The sequence below is a fragment of the Bombus vosnesenskii genome, unplaced genomic scaffold (genome assembly GCF_011952255.1).
Source record: "Bombus vosnesenskii isolate JDL3184/JDL3185 unplaced genomic scaffold, Bvos_JDL3184-5_v1.1 scf7180000013263, whole genome shotgun sequence".
NCBI lineage: Eukaryota > Metazoa > Arthropoda > Insecta > Hymenoptera > Apidae > Bombus > Bombus vosnesenskii.
Window position 1 is genome coordinate 6,421,700 of NW_022882923.1, and position 24,246 is coordinate 6,445,945.

The 24,246-nt window shown below is 32.9% G+C and overlaps 1 protein-coding gene and 1 non-coding gene across 6 annotated transcripts in view; one reads left to right on the forward strand and one right to left on the reverse strand.

Annotated features, from left to right (window-relative positions):
• LOC117230666 overlaps window positions 1-24,246 on the reverse strand; it is a 148,433-nt gene that overhangs the window by 38,222 nt on the left and 85,965 nt on the right. The window lies entirely within an intron of this gene.
• On the forward strand, window positions 22,785-22,856 carry Trnae-cuc. The gene has a single exon. It is a non-coding gene; the product is annotated as a tRNA-Glu (tRNA).

Below are 24,246 nucleotides of genomic sequence, written 5' to 3' on the forward strand. Positions count from 1 at the left end.
ATTTTAGGTAAAAGCTCAATTTTTTTTTATCTATTTCTGCCTTTTAAGATAAAACGAAGAAGTAAGTTAAGCGTTAAAATGCTTTGAGATTCATAGCTCTCTCTCTTTCTTCTTATCTTTACACGTTTTCTGTTATCAATTATTCTATATCTTAGATCTAAACAATATGAGCAATAAAACTATCAAATGATAATAATAATAGTAAATCTTGAAATAGTCTTAAAAATAGTCTCTAATTTTTTATGTCTCAGTCTTACTTTCATGTTCACGTTAAGAGCCGCTTCTAAAGTTACTGAAAAAAATCTGCAGGTATAAAACTAGGACCAAAAATCAGCCATATCAATAACAATTATTTTCCAACAATGGAAAAATATGATTCGGATGAAAATGTCTCGAAGACTTTATGATTACTCGAAAGGTTTAATAACCATACATCCTAGTTGATGCAGCACGAATAAAATAAATAATAGAAACAAAGAATACTTATTCCATATCATATTAATACATATTCATTTTTCATCGTACAACTGTATAAAATCTAATAAACAAATTATGGTACATCCCATATCACTTGAACCATTGAACTATCCTGTTCAATTAAGGACCCCTTTTCGTTTGATCTTGATACGACATTCCATTACCGAGATATCACAATAAGGAGAGTACCGTAATTCTTAACGCTTTACTCCGCTCTCTCACTCATATCATCGTACCTCTCACAAGCATGCCTTCCCTGACCTGCCTTATGTTCACTATCTGCGCGCTGGTCACTGACAGACGCTGAGTCAGTAGTTTTTTTTTACTTCTACTACTATTACTACTATTACTACTACTATCCAACCGCGACGTACGCATTTCCAGGAAGAAAAGTGGGTCAAGGCGTTTCCTGGAATTTCGACCGCCATTCAGCATGCTCTGCATATTAAATTAATACGCTTCGAAATCTTACATCTGTACAATCAATTGGGATATTATAGTCAAATAAAATGTGTATCCAATGGCGGGTGTTGATTTATCTTCCGAGTAGGTTCATTTTCGAAATTAATTAGTTACGATGGTGCGTGTTCGTTTGAAGTGTATTTAACTCCTTCGTGATAAATTGCGTTTCTGACATGTCATACCTTTCGCAGACGTTCATTAGTAATGACAGTTGCTTAACTATTTGGTGGAAAATGATGTATCTGACACGTTACGTGACACGCGTGTCGAAACGTGCAATGAGGTATGAGAGCTGTCATTTGATGGTAAATAACTTTCAATGAACTTCTAAAATAACTTAAATAACTTTTGTTATTAGCGAAATGTAATTCAGTTTTGAAACGATGCAGGTAATATGTTTCTTCTTTTTCTCTATTTTTCAGACATTATAGGTAATTATTTTTTGACTATTGTTCACTGATGGATTTGAGATTTCGATGAAGCACCATTAGGATTTAATTTGGATCTTAAAATAGGCTTAAAGATTTCGGAATTGCAAGTTGTTTTTATAATTTTATCGAATGTAAATTTATTGTAAATATACGGTCAGCGAACACGAAGAAATGTTATAATTGTATTAAAGAATCAAGATATAAATATATCGGCAAAAGAAAGTAATTGTAAGTGTTACGTGGAACTGCATAACTATGCAAATTGGAACTAATTACATTACAATGTGACGCAAGCAATATGTCAGAATACATTGCGCCAGATGTGAAATGGTTCAATATGTGCAGCTAGACATGTTCATGGATTGAAAATGATAGTTAAAAGTATCTCAAAATATTTTTTTAGAATATATGTAATATTCAAGACTATTTTCTATGTATGTAATGATAAGAAATATAATAAATAATATACTATGCGAACTACTTTATACAGGGATTTTACATAACGTTTAAGTATCAAATATGTATATATGTATTTTGGTAAAGGTATCGCTAAAAATACATATTATTGAAAAATAAACAATTATAATTAACACACTTGTCGACATATTATTTGTTGCATAGAAGTTATACCGTTAATTGGTAAAATGATAAAATTGACTTAATTTAATACTCAGAATTGATACTGATGAATTGATACTCAGGTATCTAACGTTTAGAACAATTCTTTGAAAACTAACTTTCCTCTAATCATCGATTTAAAACTATCAAAAATATTATGCAGCGTGGATGTGAGCTTTACGACGTCGTATTTCCATGAAAAATTTCGTAAGCAAATTTTTGATAGTAAAATATGATGGGTTTTCGACGATAAAGCGTGTTCTCGTTTAAAATTCAGTCCTTTGAAATAAAAAACGTACAGGACCTTTACCAATCATTTTTACTACCTGAATAAACGTTCTAATATTTGTTTCTACATTTGTTTCTTGATGCAGTGATTACAAATATAGATAACAAATATTGATAAATTAGATATAAGATAACAAACCAGTACATAAATTCCTCTATAGTTTAAGCTATAACAAAACAACAGCGAAATTGAAGTATAGATTTATTTCGATCTTACAATCTGATTGCCATCGTTCTGTACAATTTGTACATTTTTCCTCTCATTTTGATGGCAGCTTTTTAATTCAATTTCTAATTGACGTCAAACTTTTACAAATCGCTTATTTTAGATAAGTTCACGAAGCCGTGTAAAAAATGATGGACTGGCAGGAAACAGATTATGTATACATATAATTACTTCTTGTTTGTTGTTGACTTGTTGTTGACTTTAAATATGATGTAACGTGTTTAACAATAAATTACTTAAAGCGGTATATTTTCAATGTACTTTCATTTTACACGTAACATACCACGTGAATAAAGAAAGGAAGGAATATGAAAGCAATAATTCAACGATACGATAAATATTATAAGACTAATACTATAGACTAATGCATAATAATATACATGTATTAAATAATTAATCGAACGAGAGCGAGGGATTATAGCGATTGAACTGTATATTAATTACAGGGTAATTGTTAGGTAACAAATATTTAATATTTTTAATAAATCATTGTTATTAAGTATAATAAAACGACTCGCTATTCGAATTAAATTTGAACTCACAAATGCACAGGAAACCAAACCAAATTGAATAACGTTGTAAACGCACGGCTGCAAATCAATTTCTCGAAGTTCACAGTGACACAAATATTTCTGTTCCGTGCATAATTATTACTTCGCGTCGTTCTCGCATACCCATACAGAAATCAGATGTTCTCGTTGCTTTTCTACTGGGAGGAGAGAAAGCTCTCGCAGCTTCTACATGCGCTGGCTTCGCGGTTACAAAAGAATACCGAAACGTACGACTTTTCAAACGAAGAAAGGCAAACACGAGTCGTCAGCTGCCTTTGAGAATCTGCAAGCTGTTCTGTGGCTCGTTAAATTCCACCAGCGAGATTAAAACTTCAACACCCTTCTTCCATCGCCAAGACCCATGCATCGGAAAAGAATTAATTTAAAAGCAGGGTCTTTTTCGTGAAAGGCAACATTTTCCCATTGTTACAGGCGAGATCCTTTTTTTTTTTTTTTTTTTTTTGGAAAGGACGAAACGCATTTATGCGTCTTTTTACCTATCACGTAAAAGTGGAGTTAATTGATAGTATTCTGCCGTGTGTCAAGATTTAACGTCGTATGTACGTTTTTATCTCTGCACGAGTTTTATTATTTCTTGATAATGCACTTATGATAACGGATAATTGAACATTAAATGCGAAAATTGATAAGGAAGTATATAGGATGTCCCGTAGCTAGTGGTAGAACTGGAGGTGATCCTACGCGAGGAAATAAGTCGGAAATATAAGGCGTTTCCAAGGAAATCGAATTTGAAAAAGTGTACATTTAGTATATATATTACTGTTCATAAAAATGCTTCTAAAATGTAGATCTATGAATTAATGGTAAATTAATGATCAGAGACAGGTCTATCTTTTTGATCATTATCAATCAACACGCAATATGTACATTTTTGTGTAAACGATTTAGTACTTAACGAAACTTCATCGATCCCTATTTCCACTATCTGCTCATTTATTTTCATCCCAGACTTAAATTTAATTCGCATTGACAAAGCATATGTAAATGTTACAATAGCTATACAGGTGTATCAACGTCTTTTGTAGTCATCGTACGAAATCAAGAAGACAGCACGAACGACGACAGAAGCGACCAGGAAACGACAGGCTCAAGATTATTTTCGAGATTCATCGGAATACCGGTACTACGGCCATCTATTTCGCCGACACATTCTCTTTGCGTGTCCGCGTCTGCGTGTGTAGATCGCATGGCCAGAGCGGAGAAAGATGAGGACGTATCTCGATGTGTTGTGTGTGCAGGCCTGGGCATTGATGGATAGTCTTCTGAAGCTCTTTCCCTCTGTCTCTCTTTCTCCCTCTTTCTCTCTCTCTCCTCCTACCTATTCACCCTATTAAACGCTATCTACTCCACTGACCATTCGAAATCAACCCCTCTCCGTACATTCCATTTTCACCCCTTCCGAACTGCCACCATTCCGGATTCGAGAGTTTCAGCAGACATGTCGTAGCTCACAACTAATTTGCCATTCCAGTGGACGTCGGCGTGCATTTGCAGCCGACAGAAGGTTGAATAATAAAGACGTGTTTACGAGGGAAAGGATCTCTCTTTCCGGAGAGCGGAATTTTCATTCGTAGCAGCCGACTCGACGGATCACGCCTCGATCGAGAAAAGTAAAGTAAAAGAGGAGCTATGATACAGCATCCAACGTTCAACTGGAAAACGAGTTTAAACGAACGATGTGGAAGTTTTCTAGATAGCTAGACCACTCCACGATCGAGTGTACCGGCCGTGAAATAAAAAAAGTCGCGAAGACGAGACTTGGAAAGCAGGCCGAGTCCCTTTGAGATTTTTTTTTTAGTACGAGAGGGGTTAAGATGAAACCTGTGTGGATTTTTCTTCTCGGATACGTAATGAGATACGCGGAGACCTGGATTTGACAAACACGGGGCTTGAGACTCGATCTCAAGAATCGTTTAAATTTTATCTTCGTGTTTGTTTTTTTCTTTCTTTTTTTTTAGTTAAGCATACACATGTAATTTGTTCGTGTATCCAATTCTTGAAGATTTGTTTTTTGGTTCATTTGCAAATAGGAACGGTTCGAAAGTATTTGATATCTTTTTCTTGTTGGTTTCTTATTTCTATGAAGACTTTATTTCACTGTACATATTTGTAAGAAAAAACACTGTTATATAAATATTATATTTCATTTGATATTTAACATTAGGATATTTAATAAATTAATCAATGGAATAAAATATACCTTTATCGTTTGGAACAATGTTTCATGTAAAAAGAACATAAATCCTCCTCTTTACTAATTTACTGAAAGTTATTATAGATTAAATATGAAGTAAAAAACACAACGTAATACCTTGCTCCCATTGTCTCTTAATTGATAATTATAATGAACTTCATTAACATACTTTTCATATAATTTATATATATATTGGATTTATGTAACTCTTACAGATAATATCGATTTTTGCATCTACAGCAATAGATAGATATTTAGCTTCTCAACATGTTAATCAACATTCTTGGGAATGTTTTCTGTACATTCCTCCTATCGTACAATATTTCAATAGAACGTAACTATTAAAATGTTTCCACCCATTTATAAATTTGTCCCTTCCCAGAAATTTTTTCTTTAAATTCACAGTTAATGCAAATGACAAGCTTCCATCGGTCCAGAACGCAGAACGTTTTTGTAGCATTAATAATTGAAATTAAATAAAATTATAAAAGCATGAAAGAATCGTAAAAAGGAATTATGCTCTTTGTATCTCGGATCACAAACGAATTTTTTAAATGAAATTCCGCCATGTAACAGCAAAGTAGAAGCACCAAATCAGATTACAATTTCACTTTCCTATGTGAATTATGAATTATGAATGATACATATACTTATATCGTAAAATTACATAACATAGAAGCACATGGAGTTTGAATTTCATAGGTTCAGTGCACATCTTGAAGGTAATCCTCGCATAATTTCCATCCTTCCATTAACAAAAATAGTGCTATTAGCAACGTAGATGCTTTGGATAAAATTTTTAGTTAACGTTAACAGAAATAAAAAAGAATGTAAAACACACATATACTACTTCATAAGTATTTGGACACTTTTCATAGTAGTGGTAACATTTGTTTAAAAATTCTAAAGTTTAAATATTTGTAATTATTAATTTTGTTATTGTTCATTATTAATCCTCCATAGACAAGCGTATTTTCCATGGACAACCAGACTCGTTTATGTCAATGTCTAATTTATTTGACTATTCTGAGCTTTTAAAGAAGCTAAAGAAATTCCGAAAGACTTATTGAATTATTAGAGTTGGAAAAATTATTTATATGAGTAGAAAATTGGAATTTACGAAACATTTGTAATCCTAAATGATGTTCCATGTAAATATCACAACATTTGTGTTCCTTCTTTATATTTCAGACTAAAGAACAATTTCAATATTTCAAAAAATTAATTGTACACGTTTAACACTCAACGACATAGAATTACGCGTTACATTTTCTCATCAGACAATTATCAGATTAAATACGATAAACAGTACAGTTAAAATATAATATAAGAACGTAAGCACTAAATAAAAAGTATGAACGTTTGGAAAGGAAAGCGGAGGAAATGTTGCGAATTATCGGACGATTTGCTGAGAAATATTATAGAAATCCCTCGCATAAATACTTTCAAGAAATTCCTGATACTGACACGTTCCTTTCCGTTCTCGATGAAGCGGAAGAAAAATTTGCCCAGGGTGGTGCTTATTCTCAGGTTACTCGGCGTCTAGCCAACTGGGATGTCATTAGCATAATCGACCGGAATTTTGTAATCTCACTTTCAAAACTTTACTCGATAATGTCGAAGAAGGTATTTGATCCGCGTCACGGTTTGTGTTTGCATCCTTGATTATTATCCATTAATATTGATGACATTTTTATAGAACCTCTGAGACTTTTCTTTATTTATGCTAATCTGATCATGCGATTCTTGTGGTCGATTAATTCTTAATCCTATGACTTTTTGAATATAATACAGCATCTTAAAATTACCAATTTGCATATCACAAGGCCGTAGGATAATAGATTGAGAAAATTATGTGACGTGCGAACAGTTATTGTTTTGTATCGTTTTGTGTAGAAAAAACATTTGTTTCCAATTGATCACATACGGTGTACATACAATGGCATGAAAAAGTTTTCGCGACTTTTTCACATGTCAGTATACGTAAAGAAATATACATAGTATTAGGTTGTTCGAAAAGTTTCTTCCGTTTCATAAGGTGATAATAGATGAACAGCAATTTCTGTTTTATATTATTTTATTGAATTAGGTATGATCCATTTCGTTCTATTTCTATCATTATATTCGTGCATAATTCAATAAACTAATATAAAACAAAAAACATTGTGCGTCTATTATTTTCTTATAAAACGAAAGAAATATTTCGGACAACCTAATACATATATCATGAACTGTAGACCTTTTCAGCGATAACATATCCGCGATAGATTGTAATGTTTTGCCTCTTTTTCGATAAGAAATTATCAAAGAACGAATATCAATATTCCCGTTTTTCATAGTGTTGAGTATACTTCATATTTTCTCAATAATAACGATAAGAACGATTGTCTTTATAATTCCTCTGTATAGTAGAAAATCAGCCTGCATAAAAAATCAAATGGAACTGTGCTACTCGCCAATATGACGTCTAATCATTTCCGAAAATCTTTTCAAACTTCGTTAAAGAATTATTCGATTATTCAATATTTTTCTTGAAGTTTTTGAGGAATAGAGTATTTTTTAGATGCGATACGTTTAATACTTAATAATCAACAGGATCGTATATGAAAAAGTCGTCTACATATCTAAATGATTTTTATTACTTCATTTGTAGTAGCATAGAGAAAAGTTTCGAAAATTTGTTCACGACACTGTATGTATAAAACATGTAAAATATAAAATATAGATATACAAGATTGAAATATTATTGGTTACAGCACACGAAGATAACAAAAAAATAATTTACACCCTTATGTCGATCCTTTATATCCTGGCAGCAGGAATACGTTCGAATATATTGTACAATGCAGGTAGTATCATATGTTACACATGAAAATATATTATGCTGCAAAATGACAATACTAACTTTGTATTTAAAGCTTAAAAATCTTCTCCTTTGAAAATTTTATTTAAAAAGATTGATGTAGGTAGGTCACGAGTAATATTTCTGAAATCTATGCATTTATTTTAAGTGAAAATATAGATACAATGATTGATATTAGTTTATAACACTGTGAACACTCGTTTTAATTATAAGAATTGCAAAAAAAAGTGGTTATAACGAGATAGAAGATGGATAGGCGTCGTTGTTAAACCTGTACGCTTTTCCTTTCTATAACGTATTTTTCGTATCCAAATGTTATAAAGTACGTCATAACTTTATCTTGAATAAACGACAAAAGGAGACAAGTACAGTCTGTAAAGAGGCAGAGAGCTTTCACATTTGAATTTCAATAAGTAAAAGTGTAGATTTGTGCTTTCATACGGTTGGAATTTCATTTCATAGGGGTGAACGCGAGAATAACTGACATTCCGCGAGAGGCTTTAATTTGCATAACTCTCTTGTATAAGCCGAGGTTTACAAGTGGAGATATACCAGTTTTAGCGCGTATCAATCCTGAATTATGCGGTAAAAATCCTAGTAAACACGTGTAATATATCGTTAAAGTGGTTTGAAACTAATTGGTACGGTTATACACGGAAAACAGTCGAAACAGTGGAGAAATAGCGTGCGACGATAAAAAATACTGCCTGTAGGAAATTTTGTAGCGTGAAATGTTTGAGAATGAAAAGAATTGCGAAATTAGATTCAAAAATATGATAAAAGAAGAAAGATATGAAAGCGAATAATGCCGCGAGATTAACTGTAAAACTTCGCTTGAAAGGAATTAATTGCTGCGAGTAAAAGCGAGATCTCAGCTTCTCTCTGGTGTTCACGAGAGAATGAATAAAAATTACATTATTAAAAGCCATATTTTTTAAACTTATCCTGCATTTCTTAGCATCAATCTCATTTTACAAACAGGAAGATGCTGGCCATTTCTAATTTGCTCTTATGCTCATTAGGTGAACTGCTTTTTTTTCTTCTTCTGGACATTTCCACATTCCGAGAAAACTAAGTCGAGTGTCATTAGTGTGCAAAAAAACAGCTCGTCGTGGGTAATCAACGAATTTTTTCAATTTTCGAGTGTCCCTTCGCTGTGTAATGAGATACTCATTTCCATTCGGGACGCGCACTTGCTCCAATTTTATGAAGGTTCGAAAACCTGTACGTACATAACACATATCCCTATATTAACCTAAACTCGCACTAGATCTATGTATATAAATAAAAGTATTGTAAAACGTTGATTAGTCAAACGAAGGGCAATGAAATCGTACTTATTTTATTACCAAAATCTGTTTGTTTTTCAATTGATTGTTTACAGTCGCATCAACCATTATAATAGCATGTTAATGACTAAGTGGAAATCAAAAGTTGTACTCGATAATTCCTTGAGGAGATTAGTCCATTGTAAAAATTTTGGTAACTCGTCCCTGCGTTATGAGAGAATTTATTGATCGTGGTAACTTGCGATTCGTAAAATTTCGCTAACATTCATTCCATCGTACAGGAAAGTCGTGGTTATACGAATAACAGAAAACCGCCCCGAACAAATCTTCTTCATTTTCCCCGATTTTCAAACGCATTTTCAATTTTAATTCCACCAGCCTCGCTCCCGAATTTCGCCAAACTTCAGTGCGCTATACCCCTAACAATAAAACCCCATCAACGCGTACCTCCCCCAAGCCACGCCTTTAACTAAAAAACAAGTAGCGTTGAACAAGCCATTAAAATAGTGTCCGAATACCCTTCTTATCTGAGAAAACTTTCGCTGAATTTCAGGACAGAACTCCCGGAGCCGGCAAATTAGTATCACTTTCAAGCTCGAAACGAGTCGGGGGTTGAAAATCCGCGGCGAACGTCGGGATTGATTGAACACGAGTCCTTTGTCGAGTCCATCTGGCCGACGAAAAACGGACAAGCCGACCTGAAAGCCAAGCGCCCCTCTAACGAAAGAGAATACGCGAAAATTAGAAAATCCCGTCGGGCAGAGTGACGCCTGGCCATTGACTGGCCAGCTCTGCTCGACGAGCAAATATTTAGCCACGGCGCGCGGATGGCAAACGACGAAATAAGGACGAGAAGCCATTAGGCCACTATCTTGCTTCCAGAGAAGCGAGAGAGACCTAGCCCTCTCCAATCCTCGAGCAAAGCCGGCGCCAAAGAGGTGAACGAGATGAGGCCACCTGGCTGCCGGCATACCGCTGTAAAATATGCCCCGCTTTACACGCGAGTCTCTTCCGTTCCTCTTCTTCCTCTCTCTTTTTTTTTCTTCCTTTTTCAGACTGCGTCTGCTATCGTGCAAAAGGTGGCGCGTATTATACTCTGGTAACGAGAGCAGAAAAGGTTTCAATGAAGGGGCCGATTGTTCAGCAGCAGGAAGTTAATCTCTCGACGTACGATTTTGTCCGATTTAACTTCGGTCACAAAATGCACAATTTTCTTCTCAGCGGAATTGTTTCTTGGTTATACAGAGTGCCGCGAATAAATATAAAGTGAAATTTTTATTTCTAAATTCTTCGTGATATTAGAATTAGTGTTTGAGTCTGTAATTATTCACAGCAATGTACAAGCTGGCAAAAAGTAAGAAGAATCGAATGGAATTTTTGTATATGACGCTATAGATAAAAGATTCTAATAATATTTAAAATATTTGCAATTACTCTACAAATGCACTTAGTACAGACATTGTAGACATTTAATACCTAATTTTTAGGGGCAAATGTTAACCTAAACACGTCGTTTTACAAAAATGTATGTATTCAATTAATTTAGCAAAAGTCACAAACCCTGGGATAATTCACTTCTAAAATCTTGAAACTGAAAATCTGACATTATCCTGTAAAAATTAGTTCTTGTTTCTCATCCAAGCGAAACGTCTATGTAAATATCTTCAGCACTAAAATTACCTTATGCCTTACGTCTGGTTAAAATGAGAATTTTTTCAACAGAACAAATATTTTCGTTCGCCCTGGACAAACTAATTTTCCTCGTATTACAAGATCCCTCGAAGAAAAATGACATTAAAAGAGCCCGCAGTAGGATGCTGGTACGATCGTTAATGCGAAAGACGATTTTAAACATGCCACTTCAGAGCGTAGGATCCGAGCGCGTTTCGAGGTAATTAATGGTCGAGATAGAACCAGCAGACACACAGAGATCCGTTGCGAGTTGTACAGCTCGATAGATGAAGAGAGATCAAGAGCAAAACTCGAATCTGAAACGCAAAGTCTGTACCCGTTAGTAAACCGGTGAGTGATGCTACGAATTCGAGTTGCCATTATTGAGGCAACGGTCACTGAGTTCGACTACTCAGCTACTCTTCATTGTAATTCGAGAACAATACAATGGTAACTATATAACCAAACAACGATTTATAAACCAGACTTGGATAAATTTTACTTGAAATAAAAATAAACGATAAGAACTTCAGATAATGAATCATTTTTACTGTATTATTATTTTCATTTTAGAAATAATATGGAACGAGTAATTCTATTTTGCGTTAGGATCTAATAAATCGTTTTTAGTTGGTTTTCTATTTTAGTTAATTTTTGAAGTACAATAATAAATAATTTGGATTCTGATATTAATTGAAATTCTTAATGTCATACTTGAATATAGCTGAATTGTTTCACCATGTATATAGCATTACCTCGCGGAACCGTTTCAATTTTAATCGATCATCTTTGAGTATTACGTGCCTGACTTTGTCTGTACGAGACACTGAGGAAATCTGTATTTCTAACACAGTTAGCCATGATAGATAGCATAATAGAATCGGGAACTATTTCATGAATTATCTTAAGAGATATACGTAAAACGTACGATACTGTATATCATAAGAGATATGCATATTCGATTTTTAATTTAAAACCATTTACTTACTCAGGTAAAGTATATTATATATTACTACAATGCGAGATTCTTTTAATGTCTTTAGGGTTTTTAACTTAAATCTAATCTGTATAATAATAATTTCATTATGTATGTGCCATAATTTTGGCATTTTATAAATAGCTTATAGCAAATAGGTTCAATTCTATTGCACAGTTCTATGATCATTGTTTTCTATATTTTTCTACGATTTTCAGCTTTCTTCTAATCTAATTAACTCGTTAGAACTAAAAAAAAGTAATTTTATAGTATACATTTCTTAATTCTACTGAAACATCGAATTTATGTACCGAAACTAGAAGAAAGTTTATTCAATGAATATTCTCTTTCACTTGTTATAAATTTGATTATCAAATGAATTCCCTACTTTGCATAAATAAGACCCGATAAATAATCTGACTAAGCGCAATAATTTCTCAAAAATATTCCTCGCCGTCGGTTTCTAGTTAGGAAACTCTATTTCGCTCGATCAATCGGTAACTAACGACCACGGTTATTCTCACTCTACCAAATACTTTAATACAGTTAGTTCGTGTCAGAAATGCAAACTAATTTAGCCTTCGAACTTCGATATAGCTCGTCTTATCGTGAGAAATTATTGCCGGAATATATCTTACAGTTACGGTATAACATCCAAGTTTCTTCCCTCGTCTTGTACGAATTTAATTAACAATTGGGATGCAAATGACATTAATCCATAGATACTGTACGATTATTCGTAAGATGGGAACGAATCAAATTTCCATGCGAAAATTGCACCATTTGTTGATGGAAATTCTGCACTTGAAACATAGCACTATTCGCACAATATGATTTAACATATAGCTCGTTGAATAAACCGTACAATTATTTGCAGGCTCAATTAAAATTAGCGATTAAATATCAAATATACATCAATACAAAGAAAATATGAATATTCCCTTTTCTGGCTTTAAACAGTTTTTAATGTACATTTATTACAAACACCATTCTACATATACAGTACAGATAATCAATTTTTAATCAGAATTTATTTTTGTTCGATTAATTTATGACATGGAGGAGGATCTACGAATTATTTAAACTAGATTCAATAGTTAAAAAAAGCATCTTAGACAATGTTACATGTTGATTGTATTATTACAATAAAATACAAAGGGCACTCACATGTCTTCATACCATTTTCGATGGTGGTGTAAGAATATTAGCAATGAAAAGAATTAATATTATTATATATTTCTATGTTATTGGTTGTTAAATTGTTCGTGTATTTTATCATTAATTATTAAAGGTAATTAAATTTGATTTACGAGTAGTGGTAAAAAATCATGGAAGTCAGAAGTTGACGAATAAAAGAACTTTTCACACGAATAAGGACATCTATTTCTATACACGAACAAAAGTAATCTGCTTGAGAAACTGACTCTAAAAATGCTTCGTTGTATGATTTATAGGAAAACAGAGCACGTTGTCTTCATTAATAATTCCATGCTACGAGTGTGGCTAAATTCACGAAGAATCAATAAAGCGGAAACAGAAAGAGGGAGGACAGACAGGCGAAGTTGAATCACCCTCGGCACGTGCCTCTTTTCGAAACTGATTTCTCCTTTATTCGAATTTCTGATCACATATTTCGAGCCTCATTGGCATATTATAAAGTAACATTGATATCGGGTACGGGGTAGGGATCATAATTATGCATGGAAAGGAACTTGTTCCTAGAATTATTGTATAATTCTACTCGAGTCCTCACCCTCATTTCTCATTGTCAGTGTCACATTACTAAAAGTAACATGAAATTTATTTTCTTTCCTTGTCGTGGTTTCCAGCGAATATCAGGATAAATAAATTAATTTTTTGAATGACTCAACTTCAATATATAAGATGCTTCGATACGCTTGTGAATTCTTTTAATGGATTAATTTATTCCAAAATATGTTAAAATAAGAAAATTCAAATGAAAACGAGATTATTTTAAATATGTAAGTTTTGTGTAATTATGAATTACTTCTTCTTTATAATAAAAAGGACTAATAAATGATATTACAATTTCTTAAATATTTCATGAAAAATGTGTATATCTTTAGAATACACTTTGACTGGTACATAGGTATATTTAAATTGTAAGCGTATCTGTTTGCTCGATGACTATCTATAATAAGCTATTATTTAAATTGAAAAATTATTTTCTCTGCCAGAATATTTCTTTATAGCACATAAAACTGTACCACACGATGTTAGTTTTTACATAAGTTACATGGGATAATCCAATTTCCATATATAAAGAGACAAATAAAAAAGGTAAGGAAAGTATGGAAACATTTCTGGAATTTTTGTAGAATTTTGCTCGAGATGCTTAATCTGTGTTTTTAACTGAACTCGTAAAATCGGGAAACACGTTATTCAGGGCATTTAATCAAGTTTCAAATTTACGTTGGTACACGCGCGTCATTTTCGTCTTCATGGCTATTTCTTTTTTTTCTATTCTTGTGAGTCTGGATACCCCGTGTATATATATAAAATATTGCATCGAGATAACACGAAGTTGCACACCACGTTTTTTATTCACTTAGCACGTTCGATATTTCACGTGGTCGCCGCATGCAAGAAAAATGTTTATTGGAAAACGTGAAAAATTGATATCCTGCGCGGCAACTCTGGAAAGCTGTTAAAATTTAAAATACATCTCCGTGAAAAGCATGTTTCACGTCGAACTGAGAGTATCCGAGATACGCGTGTATAAAATAAGAATATAAAGAAGGAAGTGATAAAAACTTTGATATATATATCCATATAATCGTATGAGCGGAATATTGTGTGAAAATCAAAGTATATTTAAAAACACGAGTGAAATTATTGTATACAAATATTAACAATAGGCTGCGAAATTCTATACAGTATTTATAGGAAGATCCATCTTCTAAATTATAGAAATAAGATACATAAAAATAAGAATTCGTATAAATATTCGTAATCCAATTATTAAATTACTTTAAAATACAACGTTCAAGTATGAATCAGCAAAAATATGAAATCTGTATCGCTTATAAATTACGACATAAAGAAAGCGATATTATATCTACACACATATCAAATTTTCAAAAATTATCGAAAACGTATGTGATAATTTTCTGTCTTCGTTTAAGGAAAATTTAAATGAGTTTCAGCGTTCGTTATTTCAGAATGGCTAACAACAAACATCTAAATTTTAATTAGTGAGAAAGAAAATGGGGGAAAATGGAACGCGTGTGTATTTCTAGCGTCATAGAAGGAAAAGCAAATGTAAATGTGGCAAGGTCTGAGTCAATATTATTTGTCGGGATTACCACGTCGAAATTGCTCTTCATCCAGCATTGTACAATCAAAACACGTGCTTGGCATACGTGCTTAACTCCTATGACTCGATAATTATGAATTTTGATATATATATAGTAAACAAGTAACGCGGATTATTCTTGAAATACAATTATTCCTGGAATGTTCATCAACAGCAAATATTACATTTAATTGTTAATGCTCTTGTTTACTGTGATATTGAACATATATGCAGAAGCAGCAATATCTAATCATTTTTAACATTATTATTTTAAGGTACATATAAGATACAGATGAAGGGACATATCATTTTATGTTAATTTGCTTGAGTCAGAGTTTTCTATATTATGCACTTTCGTGTTAAAGTATAACAAATAAAATTTGTAATTTAATTGTAAGTTATGGTAATTTATATTATTTTAAAGTACTATTATAAGCGCGTTATAATGGCAATTATAATAGCAAGTATTATAAAATAATCGCTTCTCATTTAAAGTACATTATAATTATATCAATTCAAAGTTCTAGTAAAAGCAATAAATTATTTAATGCTATAAACACACAAAATTATATGTAAACCGCTTTCATATTTACTGAGTCATCTAATAAAGTTCATGAATTTATAGTACAGTGTTCGTGAAATGTTTCTTATTGAATTTCTCTTACTTTCACGTTAAATATGGATATTTATTTGTTCTCCGGTCAAAACCATCATATGCATTACTTTATGAACATTAAATAAGAAAGTTGCTAATACCCATTAATCAGATATCGACAATTTAATAATGTAATATCGTAATATTTAGTAATTTCTGTTTGCTTATATTTCACATACCAAGTACAGTAAATTCTGATACTCGGTATTCTCGTTATTCTACCTAACAATGAAGAATTGAACATTTCACTTACAAAAGAAAGATATTAACCGCTTCATGGCGCTTATGGCGCTACTATAAAGAAGCTTACCACCGTAACTACGTTATGTTTCTCTTACAACCACACCTACAACTTTCATAAATAATGTTTTCATTTATCATTTAATAATAATATTATTATACTAATCAAAACATATGAGACAGATAACATATTATATTAAAATGATGAAGTAAGTCATTTCCACACGAAATATAAACAAACAATCACATACCTGTCATCTTAACACAAATAACCACCAAGAGTTAAAATAACTAATTTTCGTAGCCAAACAACAGAACACTTATTCAAAGATTTATATCTCAAACTAGTCGCGTTTTCGAAGAAAAATACCAAAGCAAAACTACGTTTCCGTAAAATCGTAAGAACCCAATTTATCACGCCACCTTCTACTTGACACGCTCAACATGTAACACTAGTGACAACGTCGCGTTTGAAAATGTCAAACGAAAATTTCGTCGAGTCGCGATAAAGAGGACGTAACAATCCGAGCAGCGTGTGTGGTGCGTCTTCGAAAAAGCGAGTAACGTGGAGCGGGGATAACTTCGATAAAGGGAACCTCATATGTAGGGATTACGCGGTTCCTCTCCCTTTTCATCCCTATCGTACAGCTTGACCTCGGTCGCGCGATCCTCTTGGCTGTTTACACAGCACCGTTGAAATGGCAGACACGGAGACACGTATTTTGCGAGCTGCGAGCGCAAACTTTGCGTTCCAAGCTACGCGATATGCGTCAGTATGCCTAGACATCGGTTATTGCCACGTTTTCGACGTTTCTGCGATTGTTTGCCCTCTCTCGCCTTATACAACGACTAACGTACAGCGACAATGTCATCACGGTTTCCCTTCGCGACCTGCCACGTGCGTATGTAACAATCGCAGCTTTGTTATGCCGCGGTAAAATACACGCAAGTGTTGTTACAGTGATATATTTCCTCGGCGCACGAGTTATGTCACGAGGCACCTGCTGCATTTGTAATGACGGTGTTACGCTTAACTTGGTTACACGACCTTTAAGCATTGCGGCGTTTAATAAAGTGCGGTCGAGGATATTGGTGGATTTATGTGCTTCGTTTTGTTTACACTTTGCATCTTTGGTTTAGGAGATAGGACTGTTTCGTATGAGAAAGTAACTTAACCGATGGTAAAACCGTCTGATGGTTAAGTCGTTCATGTCGTTCTTGTATCTCTTTTTCTTAATTTCTTCTCGCATTTTTATCTACGTATGTGGATTTATCTATGTAGATTAGGAGAAACGTAATAAGTGCTTTGTGAGGTTGTGAAATTTACCGTGGAATTCTGTGAACATACCTATGTACAATTAGTATTTTAATGTAATTGGCTTCGTGTAATTGGCTTGAGAAAACTAACATGTGCGATGCAACGTTTCTTTAGAGAAACCGTATAGTAATTAACATATTATCGATTAACTTGTACTAACTACGCTTATTATGAATTTACCAAGTCAAATAATCTCACTCTCAAATTTGTATCGGATCGAAATTTGTAAGTTAAACATAAGATCTTCACGCGGTGTTAAATAGGTGCATAATGCTGATACTCGAACACGCAATTACTAACTAAGTACACAGAATTAGAAATCTTTAGAAAATCAATGAAAAAACATGAATTTTCTTTTTTATATGAGAAGATAGGAGACGAAGATGTAATTTTGTGATGTTTCTACATAGGTCACGATCTTCTGTTATTTAGAAAAAAGAAACTAAAAGTATTTATAACTTTACAAACATTTTCCGTAATTTATCTTTTCAGCTATCATAATTCTACTACCATTTGTACAAAAGATGTTATAATCAAAATAAATCGCTTCTGAAATTATAAAACCCGCCTTGACAATTATTTCATTCCTTCCGACGAATCAAACACGCAAAGCTATATATATAGTGCACGTCAAAAAGTTGAAAAACTTCTATAGCATATAAATTATTTAAATACATCAACCACAAACCAATATTTTACGTCAAATGCTAGGAAAACAATGGTTCGAACGGAAGTGGTAAAAATGGTACCAAAAACAAAGTATATAAAACGAACCAAGAAACCACGAAACGTTTTTAATCTCTCGTGGACCACGATAGCAATAGCGGTAACCAAATACGCTAGAAATCAACGATGTGCAAAGTAACAGTGTATTTTGACAATTGTGCAGTGTTATACTCGATATATGACGAAGAACGACATTTTTATAATACGTATGTGTTCGTATATATCTTTCATAAGAGAACACATTTAAGAATCATCAAGTAATATAAATCAAGTAATATAATGTAAATTATACTTGTTATTAGATATCAAAATATGTCTTTGTCTTATTTTATTATTAAACTTCCAACGAATCTTAACACTATTCCCTTTCTGTTTTAAATATAATGTCAACCTTTATTTCCGTACACTTGCTTCCTTTTCATACAATGTTATCTCCCCAACAGTTTTTAAACACTGACAGTATCATTTTTTTTCAAAGCACACGCCACATCATACACACACCATATGTGGCATAGATATCGTGGAACGCGCACACTGTATTGTCAGCATCGAGTGGGTTAAGATAATAATATGCGTGTGAAATGTTTTATGAGTTTGTAAATCCTCCTAAATTTTAGGAATAGGTAGGACGAATACATAATTTTATGTTAGTCGAATTAGTCAAAAATATCACCTTTAAAAACTATATCTATTTACATACATGAACTGAGATAAACTACTTTTCAAAAACAAAGTTTCCCTCAGTTTATTGTTCAATTCCTTGGAAACTCAACCCGAATTATAAACAGATACATTGAATTTTTGGTTACATTGGATACATTTGGATACATTGAATTGATGTGAGATTTACGACAGTTCCTTCGCCATATCAAGGTAGCATTACTTCTGGAAGATTAGCTTTAAGTAGACTGTGTCGTTTTTGCTATGTAAATGCCATTGATATCGATTTTGCAATTATACGCTTGCGTAATATGCTGTATCATTTATTGATAAGAATATAATTCAATATATTTTGAAGTTGGTAAACTAAATGTCTTATTAAACTTGTAAAAATTCTGTCACAGATAATAATATTTGTAGTATATTTGTAGTATACAAAAACTGATAGTATATATACTATATATATAATGTTATATGAATTATATACTCATCGTAATTATATAATCTTTATATGAATTTTATACTCATCGTAATTATATAATCTTTATATGAGTTATGTAATCGTGATTCTTTTTCTATTGATATAAAGGAACTCTTTTTCGTTTATCGTATAATTTACATAATACATACAAAATAGTAATCAATATCATAGTGACGTTTTAATTAATGTTTAATTTACGGATGTGTGTTATTTTGCATACATATTGGAACTGTAATACAATTTTGAAAATCAAGTTCATTGCTATAATATTTTACAATATATAACTGTAATAATAATAATGATAATGATCCTGGCAATAATAATTGCAATAATAACAATAGAGAATAAAATAATTATCAGAGCCCTTCTCATCCATAACTTTACAAAACCATATTTTGTACGAGCAACAAAAATAACCAAGCGTCCAACTACTTTCGAGCATCAGAATATTATACCAACATCAATGGACTGCGGATTTCTATGCATCTACATAAAGTTTGATTTATTTCATTCATTTATTTAATATAAAATGGCAACACCGCACAAAAAATCTACATCGTGCAAAAATATACAAAATATCTAAACTATATTAATCGTTGTAATATTCAGGTAAGTGAAACAAATCTCTGCACGCATTCCATCTCTTTAATTACATTCATAAAAAATTAAGTCCGCATAAAAATCCGCAGTCTAGTCATCGATGCTACTCAGATAGTTAACAAATATGTTTATTATTGAACGATCAGAAGCAAGTTTCCATTTGTTTTCACAATTTGAGAACGATCACTAAAATGCCACCTGGAATCTGGAGTAAACATCAGAATGCTTGGAAACCGCTCTAATTCCTCGATCGTGATCGTCAATCGCCATCTCTGACCTGGATGCAAGGACAAATCCTCGGTATTCGAGGCTCGAGCTCCTTGTATCCAGCAGGTAGCTCTTGAGCGACGTTCGTGAGTCATGCTATGTGAACGGTGGCATCGCATTCGCATGCAGGATACCTTCTGGCAATTTCAACGGAAGCCCGGAGCGGGAGATCGGGATTGCCCACATTGTAAACACGTTTATTAACTCGTGCACGCGAGTTAAGAATCGTGCGGGTAGAGCGTATTGAGGTAACACGCGTAATCTCGCGCGTCGCTTTGTAACCACCGTCTATGTATACACTATGCGACCATGAAACGTCCCTGACGTAATACAGCTTTCACGAATTATTTTTGCGATCTGAAGAGATCGTCAAATTGATATTTCGTGATACGAATTAGAAAATTGAATTATTTTTTTATATACAGTATAGTATCGATATTTCTTTTAATCTATCGAAGATGCATAATTATTGATTGCATTAATACAAATATCGTGGCATACACAAAAGCATTAGCACAGTATACGGTTTCGTATGCAAGCTATAATTGTTGCTTGTAATTATCTATTTAACTAGTAATTAAGAAAATAATATTTTTTACTGACACGATACAAATTATTATAAGTTAACTTAGGCTTGATATTGTGTTATTTTATTTGAGTTTACGCGAAAATATTGAGAAGAGTCTAATTTATACGTGTAATCTGCAATTGTGACGAAGAGAATTCACTGAACGATGTACTGAAAGTTTAAAATTTTGATAAGAAGGTTAACAGCATGATAAAAAGACATAAAGTAAATACACATATTACTTAATATACATTATCGATTGGGTGGATTTAAAGAAGAATTATACAGAAACAGCAACACTTGACATGCTTTTTAAGGAGCGTTAGTGAATTTATTACACAACCTAACTCAAATTTACATTTTCGTAAATGTACTTCTGTCTTTGTGAGTTTACAATTCGCAATTTATTCCGTTTGAATAAATTTTCTTCCATTCGAGTCACGTATTGAAATCTACATTTATTTGAATTTAGGCAGATTTACATTCGTGAATTTTTCAACAGACAGCCTAAAAGTTCAAGTTTAGATATCAATACACAACAGATGTTATGACTTTGATTCGCAGGCAATACCGTAACACTTGCGAAACATCTGTGCCTTTCATTTTGATGGACTATAAGATTACTTACAATCTCTAATAAAAAGGTTTTCCTTTGTGATCGTTTATTCACCGATAAAACTTCGAAGAATGTCCTGTAAATTCTAGAATTCCAAAATATACAACAATCTATGCATTTAGTTTCAACAAAACCTTTCAACTACTTAACGGAGATAAAAATCGATATACCATTCTTCTTATTCATTTACTAAAATAGTATTCTGGAAGGAATTAGTTTAACCGAAGCTTACCATTTTTTAAAATAGACACTCTACGCATCATTATAACATCTTATACGCATATTGTTCTTGTATTCGGTTTGTCTCTTTGTAATAACATAGCTATATATTTAAGCTTCGTAACCTCAGACCGCCAGTTATTAAATACTAACAATGTAGATGTTACAACAGTTAGTTACCGCTTAGCACTTGTAAACAGTGGACATTAGTGCAAGGCGATCTGGGTAAAACATGATTCTGGAATTCTTCTGGATTCATGATTCTTTTTATTGCTTACAATTCATTTAAGTAGGAACGAACTATGGGAAAATCAAAGAATTTACTTGAAAACATGTATGCATGTATGCATGCACAAGCAGGCATGTATTGCGATCAGCCGAAAAACGTAAGACCACGGAAAACAATGCCGAAGATGGATCGCTGGATTCATCGATTGAGCGAAAAGAATTGTTTTCGTAGTGCAAATAATATTGCTGCGGAGATAAATTATAAAAACGATACACAAATTAGTGCTTAACTTAAGAGGACGAAACTCCTAAAAGAAACCACTGCTGAATTCTAGGAATCGAACAAGACGATTTGCATTTGCTAAAGCTCATAAGCATTGGATAAGTGAAGATTAGTAAAAGGTATTGTTTTCAATATTTTATAATTATGTTTAACTATCAATTATCAAACAGGAATTAATCAACAATATTTAATGAAATAAAAGTACAATTTCAAAGGGAATCTGAATTGCACAGTACTTATTTCCAAATTTAGCATGCACAGATAAGCATAAAGTATAAGCGTATAGGACTAAATAATTTTTGTATGATCAATTATTATACTTTACTTGTTTATTATATTATACTGTATAAACTATATACTTCTATAAATTTGTATTATTTTACGCTACGGCAAATTATTTCTTCTACCAACAATTTACGTATTTTGTTACAAAATAAATTGATATTAAATATATGTTTATTATATTTAAAACAATGAATAATAAAATTTTGCCTTGGCAAATTTTAGTTAATACCATAATCGCTCAACAGAACTAACATCTCCGGTATGGTCTAGTGGCTAGGATACCTGGCTCTCACCCAGGAGGCTCGGGTTCGATTCCCGGTACCGGAATTCTTCTTTTTGAAATTTAGAACGAAATGAATGAAATATTTTTTAGCTTTTGCGATTGTTATTAATTACTATCTAATAAAGCATTCATGAAATGTGTACATTTTGCACTTATCTAAGAAAAAAAAACAAAGTTAGCCCACATTAAGAGTTAAAATCAAATTTTATATTAAAATCACAATATAGATTAAAAACCCCCATTTAATACATAAAATAAGTTTATTGTAAATAAATAACAATCTCTAGAAATCAATCTTATCTATTTGAACAGTCGTTATCAAACCAAAGTATTTAAATGATCGTTTCAAAGTATCCGGACATTTGCTCATTTTGGTCATACAATATTGACAATGTGAGAAATATACGTTTCAATAAAGTCTATACTTCGTAATGTACGATCAAAACTCCGTTTTACGGCCGCTATTTTAAGACGTTTAGCTAATCCCAGAATACAAATCGATTCCAATCCATTCGCCGTTACGAAAAGGAATGGTCCTGTTAGGAAAATTCAAGGACCTCGTTGTCACATCGATGAGGCAAATTTCTCTGTCATTTTTTATCGGTTGTCCTATATATCGATACATACGGTATAGGATATTTCAGGATAGCGTATCCTCCACAGATGTCCTGGTGAAAGCATAAGTAGAGTCTACTTATCGACACTCGAATATATTTTATCCTTACAAGTATTTGTTAAATCAACAGTTACAGACTTAGACCCCTAAGTATATAATTTTGTATAGATCTTTCCTACATCATAGTCTCATTGAACCACGACTCATCTTAAAATTAGCGTAAAGCTGAGCTTAGTTTACGCTTGTTACAGAAGCGAAGAAAGTAGAATTCGAAAGTAGATACCACTTGGAAGAAAATGCATCGTGGGAGGGAGGCAACGGGTGCAGATGCAACGGTACCTTGACAGTCACGTTTCTCCACGCCCTGTGATTATTGAATATTTAATGTCGGTTGCACGACGTTTGACTTCCTGATCCAAGCGTGCAAACCGTAATCGGCGTGATCATGCGATTTAACAACGCTCTGAATAGCCTTTGTCCGGAGATTTAGTGCCATCGATCCAAACCGCGTTTCCAACCTCTATAATATTACGTTCCGCTTTCCATTTCGTATCGTATCGCATCGTCGTTGCATGTTTGGACACACGCTATTCAAATTGTGCAGCGTACGCGTATTAGCTAGACGTCCTGCGTGTGTGTCTTCGACGATAAATTGATGGCTGGATGAAAATAATTCCATGCCAAATAGGTTGCTTATGATAACTGATCGGTAATTTATGAATACTTAATGGATTTTGCGGAACATACAGTAGCTACAAAAAGTAATATATTCGCACAGCATCGTATTTATTGTAATGTTTGCATACTAAATAATCAAG